General features: G+C 42.1%; 1 long non-coding RNA gene across 1 annotated transcript; it reads right to left on the bottom strand.

Annotated features, from left to right (window-relative positions):
* Positions 1-723: 723 nt before the first annotated feature.
* Positions 724-17,225, bottom strand: LOC306800378. The gene is made up of 2 exons (XR_013773818.1): positions 17,101-17,225; positions 724-1,004 (listed from the first exon to the last, which is right to left on the bottom strand). It is a non-coding gene; the product is annotated as an uncharacterized lncRNA (long non-coding RNA).
* Positions 17,226-20,201: the final 2,976 nt, after the last annotated feature.

A 20,201-nucleotide genomic window follows, 5' to 3' on the forward strand; every position in this document is an offset into this window, starting at 1 on the left:
AATTGTGGGAGCAGAGAAAAGTTCTGCAGGGAAAGGTCCTTCCATTTATACAAGACTTTAATTATGAAGCTTGTGACAATGGATCCTGTGGATTCTGAGGTGATGTGAGTTGTCAGTGTAATCTTCTCCATTATTTTGAACACACAAAAATAATTACCTCAGTTTTTTTGCTGTGAAAATGCTGCCCATGCTGACAGAGTAGCCAGACTGTTTCCTGAAGTACCCAGAAAAATTCCAGAAATAGCTGCTAACCTTCCCTAAAATAGTTATTGTAGGGTTAAATAGCTTCAAAACATTCAGTTTTAAATTTGCAGGAGTTTACAGTTGTTCTTCACTTGTGGAATTTTTAAATCTTTTTACTTTTGCCCTTTTACAAAAATCCCACAGACTTTCTGGGAACTACTGACCTACAGCTTTGAGGAGCAAATTCTATTCTTCTGTTTCAACCACAAAAAAAATGGACAGAGATTGAGGGTGTAACTTTTTAAAGCAATTTTATTTGCTATTGGAAAATGCAAGAAAAATTTTTGGAGGTAAGCTGCCTTCATAACTGCTTGTATCTACTGAGCCAGTTTCTGATTTTAATGGGTCTTAACTTTTAGCATAGAAATACCAAAGAGTGTTTTGTCTTTTCAAAGGACAGAAAGAGTTAAAAGAGTGAAAGTCTTCCACAGAATCAGTAGAACTACAAGCTCTGACCTGTAGTGACAGTCCTGGATACAATTTGTCAATCTTAATTTTTATTGAAGGCTTTCCTTTAAAGCTATGAGATGTGAGCTTTGCTAGAAGTCCCACAATAACTGAATAAAATAAACAAAAATGAAGATTCTTGGGCTTCATTTCTGTTGAAGCATGTTTTCAACATATTATTTGATTTCTAAGCCATATCCAAAGGGACAAAGTGCCAGAACAATAAAACATTCTTCCTTGCTTGCAGAACAAATCATCTCTTGTGGCAAAATGTTGGATGCAGTTGAAGCCTATCCTCAGCATGTCGTGGGGATCTATGGAGAAGAAAAAACTCAAAATAGAAACATGTTTGAGCAGAAGAACACTACTAAGGCAGGGAAAGTTGATAAGGAGGAGAAACTAAATCATTGGTCCTGGTCCTACTTCTCCTCAAGTCAGTAGGAAGACTTGTGAACTTCACTCTGTAGAAGTGAATTTCTGTGTTCAAAAATATTATTCAAGGCAGAGAAAATGTGAAAGTCCTCTAAATACAGTAAAAATAAGTGGAAAGAGAGCCTTGCTGCATCATACTGTTCTTTTTTCTGGTCTTCAGTTTTGTCTGGCTGACATTTAATATTGCTTATTATTAGTAGAGATTCTGCTGCAGCTCTCACAGTTTTAGGTCATGAGAAGGCCTAATGCAGAGCATAGACATTTGTCACTAGACCATAGCTGTCAAAATTCAATTAAAGATATGACATTTGACCAGAGTTAGGGATAGGAATGCACTGATATTTCCATGGTATTCTGTCTGTGGAACACTGTCCCAGACACAGCAAAATGTTAGAGACCACAACAGCTCCAGTGTGACCCTACCTGCAGCATCAGCTGCAAACTAGGAGAGAATCATTTAAATAAATAAGATTCATATCTGGTGCCAAGCAAAGACTGTCCTGCACACTTCCTACTCCAAGATTACAGTAAATGGCATCTGGAGAAACTCAGGAATAAGCACTGTAAGAATGAACAAGTCAAACCACAGGTCCAGCTGGGTAAGTACTCCAGCTCCAAGGTGTTGTTTGGACTAGGGAGTAGAGCCTTTTCCATTGCACAGCACACTGCAGTTGAACCATTCAGCTCCCAGGGGCTGCCTTTCCCTCCTGTGAGCTGTGCACTGGGGGGACTGGGGCACTGAGACCCTTTGCTGCATTGGACATGTGCAAGAACGGGGAGATTCCCAAAACTGCTGCAGTCGGCTTTGGGGTTTTCTTCTTTGCTTGGGTTTTTTTGAGAAACAGAAACATGGGTGGGAGGAAAAATAAAGCTAAATGGCTTGAGACATGGATGGGAAGTTTACTGTTTGCGTGGATAGGAAGCATGACTGGAACTCAGGAAATGGCTAACCACTCCAGACTTCTTGGAGAAGCTGTAGAAAACTGGAACACTTACAGCAGCAGGAATCTAGACAAATGGTACAAGTTTCAATGAAAACTTCTTCACATGTGTTAGTTTTTTTTGTTTTGTTTTGGTTTCTTTTTGTTTTTTTTTTGTTTTTGTTTTTGTTTTTGTTTTTTTTTAATTTATTATTCCTCTGTAGATGTTAAACATATTTTGTAAGAACGGGATATTCTCCTGTGTATACCTTTTTTTTTTTTTGGTTGTTTGATCTGTAGGCGTGAAAAAAATACTGAGTATATCTTCACAACTGGTGATGAAGACCAGTTTAATGTAATTAAAGACTGTATGATCTGAGGTTTGTTTCTAGAAACCATCCAACATTTAGGTCAATGGGACAGACTCCATGAAGGACCTCACAAAAGTTGGTCAGGTCCAGACATACTTTTAATGTAATGTTGTCAGCATGTGTTGTTCTGTGCAAGTAAAACATTATATTAAAGTTACTGAATCACAATGATGCTTCTGTTGAGAAGAAATCTTGTAATTAATATATGCAGAAAAAGAGTCCAGATGTAAACTTTTAATAATGTTTTCAACCAAAAGCCAGTTATATCAATTGATTCTGCTCCACAGAAAAGCAAGAGATTTAGTTATGTTTCCAGTCTAGAACAAGTTTTCAGCCCTGCAAGCATTGCACAATTGTCCTTCCATGGTTACTCCTTGAGCTGTTGTCAAATGTAAAATCAAACACCTGTGGCAGATACTTAAGACTATGTGTGTGCCCCTGTTGATCCATCTGCAATATATTACATCCTAATTTATTACTATGGGTGGTTTTCAAAGGGGATTCATTAGACAGACAAAGTCCATTGCACAGTTAAAAAACTGTTTTTCTTCCCACTGTTCTAATTTTCTCTTCTTCTCAGATTTCTGTTTCCTTTCATGCCATTCCAGGGATATTAAGTGCTTATGAGACACTATTTGGTCCAAAACCAGTCAGTCTGTTCTGGGCAATTAACGTGGGTGGCGACCAATATCTGACCCAAATTTTGTGGGTTGGATAAACTGTAAGAAGTGGTTAATTATCTCCTACAGACCATATCTGTTTAATGAGGGGTGGAATTTCTCATTTATACAGAATAAATCCATGAGTTCTGGCATTGTCCTGAAGGAAGCCAAGGGATAACTGTCTCCTAAAGAAAGAAGATTTTTCACAGAGCTGTCTGAGGTTTAGGTCATGAATTGGTGTGGAAGGCCTTGTTTGGTGTGGTATACCTTGCTAAGACACAGTTCCTGATCCAGAATTGCCTTTGGGTTATTTTCAACTCCTTTCAACACAACAGGTAAAAATCAGCTACAGTTTTCCATGACAGCAGTTTTTAGCTTTGTGGGTTTATGAATTCATGTAATATATAAAATTTCATGAAGAAAGTAAAGAGAATTACATCTGCTTTTTCTGAGTCTCTCCTCTGCTCAAGGTAAAGCCATCTAACCTGATCCACCCTGTCTGAGATATAAAACAATGCATCTGTTTCTACCTGGGCTGCAGTTGCTGAAAATTTCCTCCCTGGATAATATCTGAGTTGAGTTGCATGCTCACTACTCCCTAGTATATGTGGAATACTTCTGCTTTTCTCTAAGGAAACCCACAAATGCTGCTTCTTCACACCACAGATTGGCAGTTTATGGAGAAATCCAACGGCTAAATCATCAAGGTGAGAGGACTTAGGTTCTGTTGTGACATGGTTTTTGAAATACTTTTCTCTTTCCTTCTTCCACCCAGGGCACTGCTACACCAAATAAAAAATTCTGTCATTATAATACAATCACAAAGCTCACAATACTTAGCCCCAAGTTATCACTTGTGGTTTTGATGGTGAAAATTTTATTACATTTTGTAAGAAGTTTCAGCTTCTGTCTGAAGAAGCCCCTCTGAGGCTAAAGGCCACTGATATAAAAAGATGAGGCTGTCTGGTTTATTGTAAGATCTATTGGTTTAGATCAAGCTCTTTGGTGTAAGTGAAGCTGCCTCTTCTGGGAAAGGAAATTACTTAAAAGTGCTGTAACAGTTCTGCAAGGGAGTCAGACAGTGGGAGACACATTGAGCTGATTCGTCTTGTGCTGCTTTTCATTGGGCTCCCTGTCACTCGTCAGACAGTGAAAGGAAAAACAGCATTTCATAACAGCTTTCATTTGCTAGAAATGAGGAAATAAAATGCAATGATGCAAACAGGAATTTTCACCTTGCCATTACAGCCAGCACTTTCTCCGACAGCAGAGCTTCCCTGACTCAGAGGCGTTAGGGAAACCAGGACAAACACCAATGAGTCGTGAGTCCCCACCCTGCTCATGACACAGGGAACTCTCCTTCCCCTGCCTGGGAGGAGGCTCATTTCTGGAGAAAATGGCCCAACATCTAAGGGATGACTGATTCCTCCAGACGCAAAAATTTTCGAGTTTCTTGCGTTAAAAAAGACACTCCCAAACAGCTCCCCCTTACACTCCTCCTGCAGCCAGATGTGTGCTCCCACGTAATTGCAGGATGATGTTTGCATCAGGGAGCCCTGATGATGGGCCTTCAGACATCCAGTGCAATTTTCTGGCTGGTGTGTGTCCTGACAGAGCCTTCATCATCTGAGTGTGCTGCAGGTGCTGCCTGTACCTGCTGGAAGGCAGCACAGCCCCCTGCTGCTGCTGAGCCCCTGGGCATCCTGCTGCCCCACGGGGCCTCTCTGCTTGGCACAGCTCCCCACTGCCTCCAGCACTTGGGACTAAATTGCTTGGTGAGCCTTGGATCACTGAAGATGTACCTGAAGTTTGGATATAGATTAAATAAAGTTCTTTTGCCTTCATCTTCAAAATTTATGGTGTGCCTTGATAACTCCATAATATGAAGATGGAAGTTATCTAAGGTTTCCTGACAAATACCTTTGTCTGAAATAACTTTTATTTCTGAAGATGGCATTTGGAGCCTGGCTCAATGGCCTGAATATAGGCACCAAGTACCATTTGAGTGAATTCATGTATTTTTCCCAACCAGATGCTGTCCTGTGAGGATGCATCAGATGCATGGAAGTTTTCCATAGGTTTTTGTTGCATCTGCCTTGATATCCCAAGCATTTGGATGACACTGTATGTATCTTTAGCCAACTGAATTCCTCCATTCTGGGTTTAAAACTAAGTAAACATCTGCTTGGAAGTAAAAATATTCTGGAATGATTCCTCCTCTTCCTTGGAGGCCCAAGGCACCACAGACATGCAGATGCAGCAGCACAGGCAGCTTAGGAGAGAAAGAAGTGATCAGTGAAACTGGAGCCTGCACAGTGAAATGGATGTGTGTTCTGTTTCAGCTCCAACCACCCCACCTGCCCAGCAATCACATCCCCTATGAACTGTGGAATTACTGCTCCTTTTGTACAGCTGGAGTGCCAAACCACCCAGCAGCCACCCCAGTGTGATGGACAGCCTCTGCCTCAGCATTTTGGCTACCCACAGTGGACAGGGATGAACAAAGGGAGGAAGGCTTATAAGCAGAAATACCTCAGTCCCACTGAAATCAGTAGTGAACTTGTTTCAATATTTTAGTGACTTGGATCTCCTGGGTTTTTTTATAGATCTCAGTCTCAGCCATGACCTGTAGATGCATGGCAAGCATCAGAGTTTTAACTGCACTTAGCCTATCCAGACCAGCTGTGAGATGTAGTTGAATGTGGCTTGGAACCAGAGCCCATGATGGTGATGTCCATCCATCGAATTTACAGGGCCTGCTGGACTGTAAGGATGTTGTCTCTCTAGAACCTGCCTGTCCCTGTCAGATATCAATGCAGTGTAAAAAAGTAGTAAGGATGTGAATGGCTGAAAAAGATTAAATGTGAGAGACTTAAGTGCTAATAGATATCCTACTGTAATTATGTATAAATTATACCTTCTTTTTCTAGAGAGATGCTCTCTGTAAGTAGCTGGGGAAATTCTGGTGAGGTGCTCCAGGCATGTCCTGCTCCAGCTGCTCTCTTGTCTTTCTGCTAGATGCAGATGCTAAATGCATGTTAAGGAGAATATGATGTTACATACTTTACATTATTGACATAAACCAAGGGCAATATGTGAATTTTTTAAACTCTGAACCACTTGCCAGAGAGGGATCTACAGGCCTCAGGGGGCTGGCAGTCTCCTTAATTAATATCCCTGTTCACCCTGGGCCCAATTGCTCATTTGACTGTCTCTATTCCCAGCACAGTTGAGGAACCACCACATGGGACATTTGTCATAAAGCATCTGAAGCTCCTCCCTGTATTTCCTGGACATGTTAATGATAAACCAAGCATTAAGGATTGTAGGTAATTTCTTTTGAAGCTCCTGCACTGCTTTCTCATCCCTGCTGCACACTGACAGTGCCACTCACCAGCAGCATCAACTGGCTGGTGGGGGCACTGGGGGCACTTCCATGTGTCTAGCTTGTGTTCCCCCCTGTGACCATAGTACCCACAGCAGAAAGTTGTGTTCTCTGTGATTCTGGGTGCACTGAGGAGCAGTTTTGTGTCACATGGGCCCCTCTGGCACAACAGCCCACACCAAGCATTCTCTCAATGCTGCAAAGAAACCATAAAACTCTGCTGCAGGAAATCCCATGCTCCTTTGGCTTCAATGCTAAGCAGCTATTCAGGGTTTTTCTGTGTCATGTTTCTTTTGGGAGGAGGAGCTGATAGAGTCATGCAGAGTCTTTGTGCAATTTGATTTATTTGCCAGAAGTGCGAGCCAGATCTCCTGGCTTCACAAAATAAATAAAAAATAAAAGCAAGCAGGAGGTGGTTTCCTCGCTGAGAAATCCAAATGTGCCAGAAGCTTTTTGCCTGATTTTTTCAAAATTCAGTATTTTGCATCTCTGGCTTTTTTCTGGCCTTGTCTCTCACAGCTCTCTGCTTCCAGAGTCATGGTTGGTCCAACAAAAATTCTTTCATCCCATGTAGCTTAGCCACTCTCAGCCACTGCTGTAATGATTGGTACCTTTGGCAGGGACTTCAGTTGTCTCAATTTTCCTCTGCTCCAAGGAAAGTTTTGTGTTCCTTCCATTAAGTCTCAGAGCTTTTTCCACAAGATATACTTTTGTCACTACAAGAGTGAATGAAGGGTAGTGTTATGGCATATCTTAGAAAGGAATCAAATTTGATCATTACAGTTTCTTTAGGTCCTGTAATATATGAATACATCCCTCAGGTTGACAGTTGGATGGGAGTTCTAAAATCTTTTAGACAACTTGTGAAGTCAAGGAAGCAAATTCAGTTTCCAGGAGATTGGATCAAGCTTCAGGGGCTCTTTTTGTTTTGGTTTTTTTAAACTAAAAAAAATTCTTCTGTGTTGTGAGCTATGATTTGTCTGGGCTTATCTATAAATATTCAGAATCCTCACTGGTCTCACAGGCCATGCTGTTATGTTGAAGAATATAACTGGTTGCAGGACTTCCATAGGTCATTCTTTTCTCTCTCAGTGCTTGACCTTTCACTGTTTCTTTGTGTCTGGTGTGACACCTGTGTCTGGTGTTGCAGTACTTGGACAGAATCAGACAAAAATTCAGATTGAAAGAGGTATTTGGAGCTCCAGCCTCTGACTGACTGACTGGCTGTGTTCAGAGCATGGCCAGCTCAGGCAGCTTCCTCAGGGCCCTGTTCAGCTCATTTTTCAACATCTCCAAAGAAGGATGCATGGTCTCACAGCAATGCTATGGTTGAGCTGTCCTCTGCATCCCTTTCTTTCAGATGAGCAGTTCCCTTTCCCAGTGACCCAAGCATTGTGCTCACCCTGTTTTGGCTGGGCCTGTGAACTGGGTGAGACTCTCAGCACCCTGTTTCTCTCAGCAGTCCTAACCAATGTTCACTGCAGCTCTTAAAATTCTCACCTCTGTTGCTGCACCAATACAGATTTGGTAAAGGGGGGTTGAATCTGCCTCTTCTGCCTTGCAAACTCAAAAGTCTGAATGTGAAATCTCTCTATTTCCCATTTGAGGAAATCAAAACAGACCCCAGTGCTCTTGTGGAATCCTCAGCCATTTACCATGGGTGTCCTGGTCCCAGCTGGAAATCAGCTGTTTTGGCTGTTGCCAAGTAGTGCTACCCTGAGTCAGGGACCTTTCATGCTCTGCCTCTGAGGAAGTACACAAGAAGCTGGGAGGGAGCATGGCTGGGACTGCTGACCTGAGCTAGCCAAAAAAATATTCCATGGAGCACTGGGCCCAATATATAAATTGAGGAGAGCTGGCCAAAGGGCTGACCACTGATGGGGGATAGTGGTGAGCACATGCATCACTTGTTTCTCTTGTATTTTAATCCCTTTCTCTCTCCATTTCCTTACATTATTTTTTTTCCAATTCTTACAGTGTCCTTAACTCATAGGTTTTACCTTTTTTACTGATTTCCTCATCCCAGCAGGGTGAGGCAGAGGGGAGTGAGTGAGTGAGTGAGTGGGTGGGTGGGTGATGACTGAGTGAGTGAGTGAGTGAGTGAGTGAGTGAGTGAGTGAGTGAGTGCTCTGTAGTGCATAGTTGCTATGGGGTTAAAATCACAACAGTGAGGAACATCATCTTGCAGATGGACAGGCAGAACAGCCTTGATCACTGTTTAATGAGGCCAAGTGCTGGGTCCTGCACTTACAACCAACCCACACAGCTCCACAAGCCTGGGGAGGACTGGTTCAAGAGCTATTTGGCAGAAAGGGACTGGGAGGTGCTGGTTGACAGTAGCTGGGCATGAGCCAGCTGTGCCCAGGTAGACAAGGAGGCCAAAGCATCTTGGCCTGTACCAGGAACAGTGTGGCCAGAAGAGCCAGACAGTGATTGTGTCCTTGGTACTGGGGAGGCTGGACCTGGAGTGCTGTGTTCAGTTCTAGACCCCTCACTTCAAAAAGGACTTTGAGGTGCTGGAGCACATCCAGTAAAGGGCCACAAATCTCACAAAAGGACTAGAAAACATAAGAACCAGCTGAACGAGCTAAGTTTGTTCAGTTTTGAGAAGAGGAGGCTCAGGGGGTTCCCATCACTCTCCACAACTGAAAGAAGGGTGTGCTGAGGTGAGGACCAGTCTCTTCTGCTGTGTCTGCAGTGAGAGGACAAGAGGAGATGGCCTTAAAATGAGAAAGAGCAGATGCAAATTAAATATTAGAAAAAGTGTTTTCATTCTTAGGTGGCCAGGCTCTGGAATAGGTTGCCCAGGGAGGTGATGGAATGACACCAGGGAGGTTTTAAGAGGTATCTGGAGCTGGGTGGTTTGGTTTAGTGGTTTAGGGGTACAATGGCAGTGCTGGGTAGACAATTGGATTGGGTGATCTTGGAGATCTCTTCCAACCTTGACTTCCTGTGATTCTGTGTCCTGGGCACTCTGCACAGAGCTGTCCCTCAGAGAGCTGGAGAGGAGCAGCCTGGCAGAGCTGGTGGGAGCCTTGAGAACCAGGTACAAACATGAGCTGCAGAGCCCCACCAATAGCTCTGAACCTGAGCCCCAAGGCTGCAAACACAGGACATGCAGAATAATGAGCCATAGGCAGTGAACACTCCAGACCCTTCCTGAGGCAGCTGAGGTGAAACTCTTGGGCTGGCTGTGGGCAAGAACCTTTCTGTAAGTTCACTGCTGCTGCCAGAGCTGCAGCCACAGCCTCATTCCTCCCCAGAGCAGTTTGGAAGTCGTGCTCCTGCAGCCCTCCCAGGCTGAGGGTCCCTCCCCTCACAGGTGGCTTTTTTGGGTTATGTTGTGCAGAACCAGGGAGAGAAGCAAACCCTGTGGCAGTGGAATGTGGAAGTCAGAGGAAAGGATGTGATTTGCAAGTCAGGTGGGGACAATTCCTCCGTCTCAGAAAAATTTGTGAGATTTTTGACATTTTTCCTCATCCTGTGTCATAATGCAAAGACATTCTGACTACTTCTTTGTTATAAAAGGATAAACAAAATAAAAGTTTGTGAGAATCCCTATGCTTTGTTTAAATACCTTTGGGATACATTATTTTTATATGGCTGTTATTTTTCTAATTATCTTTCATTATAAGTTTTGCAAAAATCATTTGCAGCAGGAAACTTGGCTTAAAATTTGACTGTGGAAAATAAAATCTGATTTTATTTTTTAATAAATAAAAAAATTCAAAAAACCTAATAGCCTCCTCCCCAAAAGGTTTTGATAATTTGTCAATTTTTATTGCAAAGAATGTTTTATATAAGAGATTCCAAGCAGATTGGATACCCTTTTATTTTACCTTAGTGCCCTTAGAATCTCCCCCATGATGCAGAAATGATTATGCCTATTTTCCTGCAGATGTTAAAACACCTATGGAGGTCCTTTGGAAAAGGGAATTGAACTATCTACCCTTTGTGAGCTGGAAAATAAAACTGATAAGAAGTAATAGAAAATTACCTCTTAGAAAACACAAATGCCATAAGAAAGACCTGTTCCACTTAAGGACAAAAAAATATTTCCTGTTTCAGAATTAGAGAAACTCAAAAGCAAGCAAAATATAAACATTTGCAACACTTTCTGCCTCTCTGCATGTATTTTAAAATCAAAAGCTAGCCAAGGTGTTTTTGAGATACCACACTCAAGAGCACCTCAACAGTCCAAGATTTAGTGAAAGAAAAAAAAAAAACACCTTCCCTTTTCTGGCTAATGTCCTATGTGATAAATATCACCTCAAATTTAATGAAGTAGACAATTTATTTAAAAGACAGCTGCACATGTATACATTCAGTAGTCTTAACACCACTTTTGGCCAGCTCAGGGGGCTCCAGCTCAGCACATGGTGAAAATCTCATCCCTTCAGTGCTGCAGGTCCTTCTGCTCCCACAGAAAATACACAATACATTCTGGGTGCTCACAACCAGGACAAAGCCTTTGAAGGAATTCTGGAGCTCTGACTGGGAGAACTTGGCTATAATTACAAACAACCAAATTGAGCTGGGTAAGTGCAGATTCTCAGAATGCACTGAAGTCACAAAAAGCAGGTGAAGTGCACTGTGAGGCAGAGCCATGGGTGAGCACAGCTCAGCTCCTGTGGGGCTGTGCTTGCTGCTGGCTGTGCTGGGAGTCACACTTGTGGCTGCCCCTGTCACCAGCTGAGTGTGAAGCTGCAGGGAGCCTCTCTGTCCTGGCACTGCACCACCTGAAGAGAGCCTGGGTACTTCAGTCATTTGTGATCATTTCTCCATTCCCAGGGAAAATGTTTTGGAAAACTCAGTCATAATCCTAAAAGTTGAGGTATGCTGAAAATCCTGGCCACAGGGAAGAAGAAAGCCTATGTTTCTACTCACTTGTTTTGAAAGGACTCAGTCCAAAACACAGAGAAAACTAGAGTGATTCCCATTGACTTAGCAGGCTTTGAGTGAAACCCAAAGTGCTGAGTACTGAACTCCTCAGAAGCATGAGCTAGTGAAATTAGAGTTCTCAGGCAGCAGGCTCCTTTTTCCACAGCTACCCATTTCCAGCCATCCCTTTGCTTCTTCAGTCTGCTCTTCCTCTGCATCCATTCAGAGATGTCAGACCATTCCTTTCTGGACCCCTGCACATTAATCTGTTCCTTTCCTTCTGCACTTTCCACACTGGGATATTCCCAGACTGAGATTTAAGCACTCCTCTGGGGAGCCTTCCTGAGAGACATGATACTGTTTTTTTGGCAGGATACTTCTCTGATACTCTTTTCCAGACCCATCCTGTCCCCATAGCAACTCTGGGTAACAACTGAGATGCATTACATTATTTTTTCCATTCTTCTGGCACTTGAGTATAGATGTAGCTGCCAGCAGGTAAATTTAAAATGTATAATAATCAGGCTTTCACACAGCTGGTAGCCAGCCTGCATAGTTTGCTACCACAGGAGGCCACAGAATTGAAGAAATAAAGTCTGAAAAGGATTGAAATTGGAGTTGCTTGTGGGAACCTCATCCCACTTTCCACATGGGGTTTGGTGGGCAGAGGAAGAGATCCAAAGACTTCAGCTCTCACTCTGCAAAGGACTCAGCTGTGGTGTTATGTGTTTCCTGACAAGAATGTTGTTCAAAATAATTCTTAGCTTCCAAGACTGGATTTGTGCAAACTGTTCCCATCAGGTGAGGGGGTTTATCTGCCTTAAACCTTTGAACAGGGCAGAATTTGAATACCAAAAGCTGGTGGCAGTGCCAGCTGTGTATGTTCCTTATTTCTTTTAAGGAGTGCCTGGGAATCCAGAGAGGCAATATTCTCCCTCATTTTGGTCATCTCCAAGAGCTGGTCTATGACTTTGTGATGCTCCAGGCACTGGACTTCCAAAGCTCCTGCTCTGAACAAAGGGGGACTAGCTGATGCCAATGAAAATATTCATTTGATCCCTCTTGCCATTTCACAGATTCATGAAGAGCTTTTTTCTTCCTATTCATTCAAGTCCCTCAACACAGGGGTGTATGATCATTTGAGCAGAGTGGTTTACTGCCAGCAGAGAAAACAACACAGGCATGAAAATTCAGCCTGAAACAGATGTCTGTGCAGGGGAAACCCTTCTTTCAGCTCCTCCCTGAAGAAATGGTGTCTTCTTGTTGTCTGAGCAAAACCTCAAAAAGGAGCTTGGATCATTTTTACATGTATTTTCCTTGGAAAACTCTTTTTCTTCCCAGGCACCTATTTATGCCTGACACTATTAATAATTTTCAGAATTTCAGAAAGCCATTGAAATCAAGCAGGAGTGCAAAGAAACTTTCCCTGGGAATGTTTTACTGCCTTCTCAGAAGTGGCTGACCTTGCACTTACTGCAAGTGATAATTTGGTATTAGGTTTCTTTTCTCAGCTTGAAATACAATAGGAGCTCCTCCCACTCCCACAGAAATACATGTACCAGCACTTAACAGACCATCCTCAAAGACCTGGATTCCCTCACCCACCACATGTTCTCTGCCTCCTTCCTCCTCTTTCCACCCACATCTGGTCAGACTGTCTCGCTGTGAGAAATGATGGTGCCATGTATAAGAATATTATCACATTACCACTTACAACTCTGTCTATCCCTTTCTGTGTGACTTTTTTCCCCTGCCTCTCTCTTTCTGTACATTACTACTGTATCAGATAACCCCTGAAAAGGACCAGAACTCCCTGCAACGCTCCCAAACATATTTTAAAATGAAATAAATTTTCTCAAGAAATGTTTCTTGACAAACAATCTTGGATTTTCCCTGTCATAGGTGGCCATGATAAACCCATTGTTTTCACTGAGAGCTGTTCCCTTCCTGGTGTTACAGACCAGTTCTAGTCAACATTTGCTACCAGTTGGACCATGGAGATGCAAAACACAAATACTAATCCCTTCCAGAGAGCAAACTACTCTGACTAGAGTGATGGGTTGCTGGAAGCTAGATCTGCTTTCAGGGCCTGTCTCTGTCTCACACTTCAGAGGGATTTTTTGACAAGATGGTGAGCTTGGAGGTGGGAAGTAGGCTGAATGTCTGTGCAGGTCAGTGCATCTTTTGGCATCACAATGACTTTGCAGCACAGTCTGGCAGAGACTTTCTTTTCAGCCTCTCCATGTTCATGGGTCAGGCCCAAATTCATTGCACCTACTGTAAATTGTTAGGTCTTGTCCTTTAAATGATGACCTGAACCATCCCTCTTCAGTTCCTGATGGGGAAATTAAGAATTCACTCAGGATGCCTTTGCCTCCAACAATGCCTGTGTTTCAGTGGCCAGGACCCAGGGTGGCTGGATTTACACAGCTGCTTCAGTGGGGTGTTTACATGAAGGAGGAGGTACATAGATCTTGGGCACTGTAATATTTCCCTACCTGTCAAGGTGGCTGTGAAGGTAAATATATTAGAGAATTGAAAACATTCAGCTGTTGCTTTGTTAGGAGTTACACAAGACATATTGAATATGATCTGTATATACCACAACAGAGGTGGTGTATACACACAATATACACAAGGTACAATATTTTTATTATTTATCAAAACTACCATAATCGGTCCTCTCCTTTAATACCTATCATTATATCTAAATTTTAAGGGAAGTTAATTTTTCATAGCCAAAAGGCAGGAAAAGAAATTCTGTAGAGAAACATCTATTCAGTAGGAGATTCTGTTACATTAATGACCTATATTTTGAAATTAGTAATGATTTTTGCAGAGTTGAGTAGCCCACCAGGGACCTTTCTATAAAGTCTATCTCATAAAAGAAAAGGGTGTGTCACATTTAGAGATGTTTTCTCATGAAAACTTAAGTTAGAGATAGAGTTTTTCCTTTGAGACAGAGCTGGAATTGGACATGGATTATTTATCTAGGTCACAAAACTCCAGAACATTTCCATCTTTTCAGGTCCAGGATAGATTAAGGATGATCAGGAAAAGTTCAGGACACACAGTTTTATTGTCACTCCTTATTTTCTGCTTTCTGCTTTATGAGTGGTTCCTTTGCCACATCTGGGCAATCTGGGCAATCAGGGGACAGAGAGCTCCAGCAGAAGCAAAGAAATGTGATTATAGCCTGAACAGTGAGCTGAAAGATTCAGCCTGTGAAGAGTTTGCTAAAATACCCTCAGCCATCAGCAATTTTGTTGAGAGATGCAGTTTTAGTGTTTTTGAAACTATTCATGTACTCAGCAAGACAACAGAGGGAAAGAAGTTGTTTTCTAATAGTATTTTCTTAATGAAATGCTGCAACTTTCAAGTCTTTTATAGAGATCCTGGAAAGCTCAAAGAAATTTTTTTGTCTTTCAATATACACATATTATATATCAAAAAAAAAAACCAAAAAGGTGAGTGAGGAAGAGCACTACCTAAAGCCTTGCAAGCAGCTTGTTTGAATTCATAGAATCATAGATTGCTTTGGGTAGGAAGGGACATTAAAGGCCATCTATTTCCAAACCCTGCCATGGTCAGGGACACTTTCCACTAGACTGGGTTGTTCAGAGCCCCATCCAGCCTGGCCTTGAACATCTCCAGGGGTGAGACAGCTCCAGACATTTAATGTTTGTGGTTGTAAATGTGTGACCCCAGATTCACTCAGAGCTTAGCATTTTGCACAAGTCCTTTCCCATAATGTGCCATATACCAAGGACTCCAGAAGGCATGAAATGTAGAAAACAATAAATTCCCATTGTTGACACAATTCTCTTCTGTAAATTAAACCAGACATTTGTTCACAAGCCTGCCACAAACAATATTCAGCCACTGCAACTCCTATTATTAAAGTTAGGAATATGTCTAGCTAACAACAATTTCTTCTGCTAAGATGAGAAAGCCTGTCCAGCTAACATCAATTGATTTTATTTAGACAGGAAGCCTGTCTAGCTAACATGTCCTCAGGCTATAAACCAGGAACTGTGTTATTTCATAAAGTTTTTGTAGATGCCTCTCCACAGCTGAGCAGCTATTTAGAACTGAAAGTGTGAGGACATTACCTCTCTAATGAATGTTACTTGAACAAATTACTTGTATAAGTGATGCTACTTTCAAGTTCACAGCATCATCACTGATCCTCCAAGAGAAACAATAGGAGAGGCATTGATGACTTTAGCCATGTAAGGGTGAAATGTGTACATGATACTGGATTGGTTTCCATCTTTTATATTAGCAATCAAGTTCAGGATCCCTTTGAAAAGACTGGCCAGGACTTTCACTCAGGCATCCTCATTCTCCCAACTAGATGATGCCCATGGTCCCACTGATATTTTATTGGAGGAGGCTTTTCTCTGTCCTTTTGCATCTTTTGGTTTATGGTGGGACACATGTCCAATGGCACTGGTTGATTCTACATGCCTTTGCTCCTCTCTTAACCCTTATACAGCTGTAATCAGAGCAGGGAGTTTCCCTTCACTTTTTGAAGAGAATGAAATTATTTATCCTTCTTGGCCCCTTTCATGAAAAATAACATCCTATTTGTCCTCTGGAGTCTGAATCTGTGATTATTAAAATAATAGCAATAAAAACTTCAGAAGTATCCTGGAACCATCTCAGACTTTGGGAAATAGTGGTTGTAGTTGTCAAACCTTGCTTTATTAACTGCAGAATATCTAACTTTTTCAAGTATAAGAATAATATGAAATCCTAATTTTGTGCCTAGGAAGGTAAGATGGTTTTGTATACAATTTGGTGTTATCCTTTCTTGTCTCCAGTTTTTATACCTTCTTCCTTTTACTGAAATACTCTTTGTTGAGGATAGTCTCTGGTTCAACTTGTTTCTCCAGTTAACTTGTCTTGGAACAGTGATCTGGTTTTTTTGCCCCTCAATTCTCATGTCTATTGAAAATGCTTCTAAAAGAAAACGTAAAGAAAGAGAAACCGTGAATTCCAGATGTTATATTGCCTTTTGTGTTTGTTCTCAGCCCCCTAAATGTCCCTGCAGGTCTCCTTTGCAGGTGGGTGAAGACTAGAAATGGCACACCCAAGACATTTGTATCATCAAGAACATCTCTCAGGCTGGCCTGTGCAGCAAGTGAAACCTGAGTCCAGGTACCTGGGATATGTAGAAGCAGAGGTCAGTGAATCTTTCCACAAGTCTTTTCTCTGTGACAGAGGCAGGGTATACTTAACCCCCTCAGCAGGTCTCAGAAACTCTGTAGTAAGCTTTCCATTACCTGTGCAAGCTCTGTTCTGCTCCTGTTATCCCTATAAAGCTGCACTTTGCAAGTGGTGTTTTGGGCAAAGTGTCTGGCTGAAGGAAGCACCAGGAATATGTGAAAAATATATATTTGAAGTTAAAAAAAAAAAAAAAAATTAAGCAGGAAAGGCAGAAAAATTAGGGATAGAAGAATAGCAGAAACCACAAAGTTTGGGGGCTATAGATAGTTCTTGTTGCTGGCTGTAGACTTAAAACCAGAGGAGCCTGGCCCAGACTTCTATCCTACAAATGAGCCAGAAACAAAAAGGCACAAGTGAACCCATTTTGCATGGGTCAGGCATTTCCACTTCAGCTCTCAGGAGAGAAACCAGGGAAGAGCCCCTGCAGCCTGTGTCACTCAGAACTGTCTCTCCTCCAAATGCAGCTCTGGTCTTGTCTGATCCCTCAGAGCTGGGTCCTTTTTAAAGCCATCAGCTGGTACTCTTACTCTTTGGCTGATTCCCAGCTCCTGTGTGCTGCTCTTGCTTAGCAGGCCAGCTGCCTGCCCAAGCCTTTTTGGGAACCATGTGTGGTTGTATTTAGCAGGGAGGGTACTGGAATTCCAGCCAGGCTTGCAGAGACCTCAGTGGGAATCAGTCTCAACTCCTAATGCATAGAAAAACTAAGCAACTAGAAGGTTGCTTCAAGGTCACTGGGCTGGTGTTCAAAAAAGAAGCAAGGTCAGGAGTGAAAAAGGAGGAGAGAAAGCAATAAGTATTTTGTGCCTGGTGTTGATGTCGGGCTCACCAGCCTATTCTTGTCACACCACTCCCTTTTTTCCACACAGACACAATATTAGCTGTCTTCCCTGGTATTTCCCTGGTATTCCAAAATGTGTTAAAAATGAACATTTGCATGGCAGAGACCACTTTAGTCAGTTCTCATGGTACCCTGGGGTGATTCTTATTTGAGCTTCTGCTTTAATATATTTATCTCTAGAAAATGCTGCCTAATGTTGTCTTCAGCTAATGGCCTGGAAATCTGTCATCTTTTTTCTCATCTTGTGCTTTCTAAGTATAGCACAGATATTTACTGAACACAGCTTGTCTGCAGAAGCATTGATAAAGTTACCATCTTTGTGTGGTAATAGGCTTATGTTGTGTTAGGGATTAGTTTTATTACCAGCACATTTAACATACTTATTGTCCCTAATCCTACCAAGCATAAATTTCTCTATAATAGCTTTAGCTTTGTTTAGGAGTGTCTCTACAAGTGTGTTAATTATATTTTCCATTTCACTTGCTTTGTATTGCTTTATAACATCTATGGCCATTTCCCTACAGATTTTAATTAATTTTTGACTGGCTACATTTTCCTTCCCCATCCACCCCTCTCAGTTTAATTTCTTTAGCCTTTAAAAAACTATCTTGTATGTATTGTAACTATTTTGTGACTGTTTTTTTGACTTGTTATACTCTCCTTGGTAAGCACTGGTCCCACAGCAAACATCAGCTTCTTGATCCGTGGTAACTCTTCATCTATTATCATGAGAACTAGTTCTGAGAGTTTGTTACAAATTATTAACAATAAAATATTAATTGAACAAGTAAAGCACCATCTGTGGTTTTGTTTATTTACCTCAAAAGACATTATTGCCTGCAAAGGAATAAATTCACCTTCGGGTATATGAAGCAAAGAACCAGAGTTAATCCATCTAATCAGCTCTTCACAAGTGAATTTTAAAGGTGTCCTTGAGCATCACAGCTGACAGGGACAGAGGCCCCTTCCTGCTTTTGCTGAGCTCCTGGTACTGAAGCAATTATAAGCTGGGCTCCTAGCCCAGACCTACATGTATGGGAGATGCAGAGAGCAGCCAGTGATCTTACTGTGCTGAAGAGCTGCTGCAGGACTGCTGAATATTTAATGGGGAAACACAACTGAAATGGTTTTGCAGCAACCAGCACAGCTACTGATTGGGAATTCCCCCTCTGTGCCAGTGTGGTGTTTTATTTCCTACCATGCTGGTAGCTTTAAGATGCTTTTGCCATTAAGCCTTCTGCTTTCAAGATTACAGTAGCAATGATGGATAGATGCAGTTTCAGGTCTGCAAAAAGACTGCTAAGCCTGCTTCAGGGACTAATGCAGATAAATGACATCCTTTCTGGGCAGACTTTATGGTCCAAAACCAGACACACAGGACATTCCCAGGTCACTTACATTTTATTGCTTCAGCTGAGATAATTCACATAATCTCTCTCTTTTTTGCATCCTCCCATCCAGAAACCACCTGTGTTCTCCATCTTCTCTTTCAAAGGCATTTACAATACAGATAGGAGTAAGGTTAATTGAGAAAGAAGCCAGATAAGGGACAGATGTATATTTGATTGAAAATAAAAAGACTGCCTGTTTGTTAGTTATAAATCAGTGAATACACAGCCTTATGCACATAACTCTGGTCCAACTACTCAGTGTTTATAACAACAACTTAGCATTTCCATTGCCCTTCTGATTGCTCCATTTTCATGCAGAGGAAGTTCCTCAAGTTGTTTCATAAACAGAGGTGTGAGATACACAATATTTAATTGCCCAAGTCCAAGGAAGTAGCATTGTCCACAATAAATCTGCTTTACACTTGGGCACCAGGCTTCATCTAGCACTCAATGCAGTTGGCTGTCACCAGAAGCCACTTGAAGCTCCTTCCCTTGCTCTGACTGGTTCTGAGAGTCCCTATATGAGCAGTCACAGTGGCTGCCTCTCACATCCAGCCTTTTGGTACTGGGTATGGGAGGAGATTGGGATTTTGGTGGATGTCCTGTGCTGGAAGGCAAGCAGGAGCTATAAAGTGTGAGAAGTGTAAGGGGGTCAGTCCATGTCAGGTTATCTGCTCCTCATACACCTGACCCCCTTGGGGCATCAGCCCAGCAGCTGCTGAGACAAAGCTCAGCCTGTGGCTGCACAGGACAGGAGGGTTTCGTGCCTCCCACCATTAGCAAACCAGCCACTCCCATGCACAAATTGTGCCAAGGGCTCTCACTCCTCACAGCCCTCAACATGCTGCCTGCAGCACCTTTTCAGAGCTGCTAAAGAGACAAGGGTCAGAAACCCAGCTACACAGCACAGGGTACAAGAGGCAGGTGTGGGAACTTCACCACTGAGGAAGATTTTTTCTTTTTTTTTCTTTTGTAGTAAAGCAGTATATTCATCCCAATAACTTGGAGGGAATCCAAATGTCATTTTCAGATATTCTGGTATGACTGGGCAAACAATCTAGCATTTCTGGTCCAAGTTTAGCAAGGAACATAAGCCAGGATTGTTATTAATTATATAGCAATGGGAAAAACCTAAAATACTATACATGTACTTCCAGACATATAAAGAAAAGTATTTTTAGGAGAAGTTGTAACTATTTTCCATGGATCCAGAACATCTAGGAAAGATTCTATCTGGACTTTCTGTGACTAGAAACAAGCTTCAGTTCAAGGCAGAAACTTTCACTGATTGTTTTCAGCTTAATGCCAGAATGTCCAGTTCATATCAGCTTTTTCAATATGCCTTGGTTGAGCTTGTGCTGCTTGACAAAAAGGGGACTCCTTGGTCACTGAGTAGCAC

This window comes from Erithacus rubecula, assembly GCF_903797595.1.
Source record: "Erithacus rubecula genome assembly, chromosome: 3".
Lineage (NCBI taxonomy): Eukaryota > Metazoa > Chordata > Aves > Passeriformes > Muscicapidae > Erithacus > Erithacus rubecula.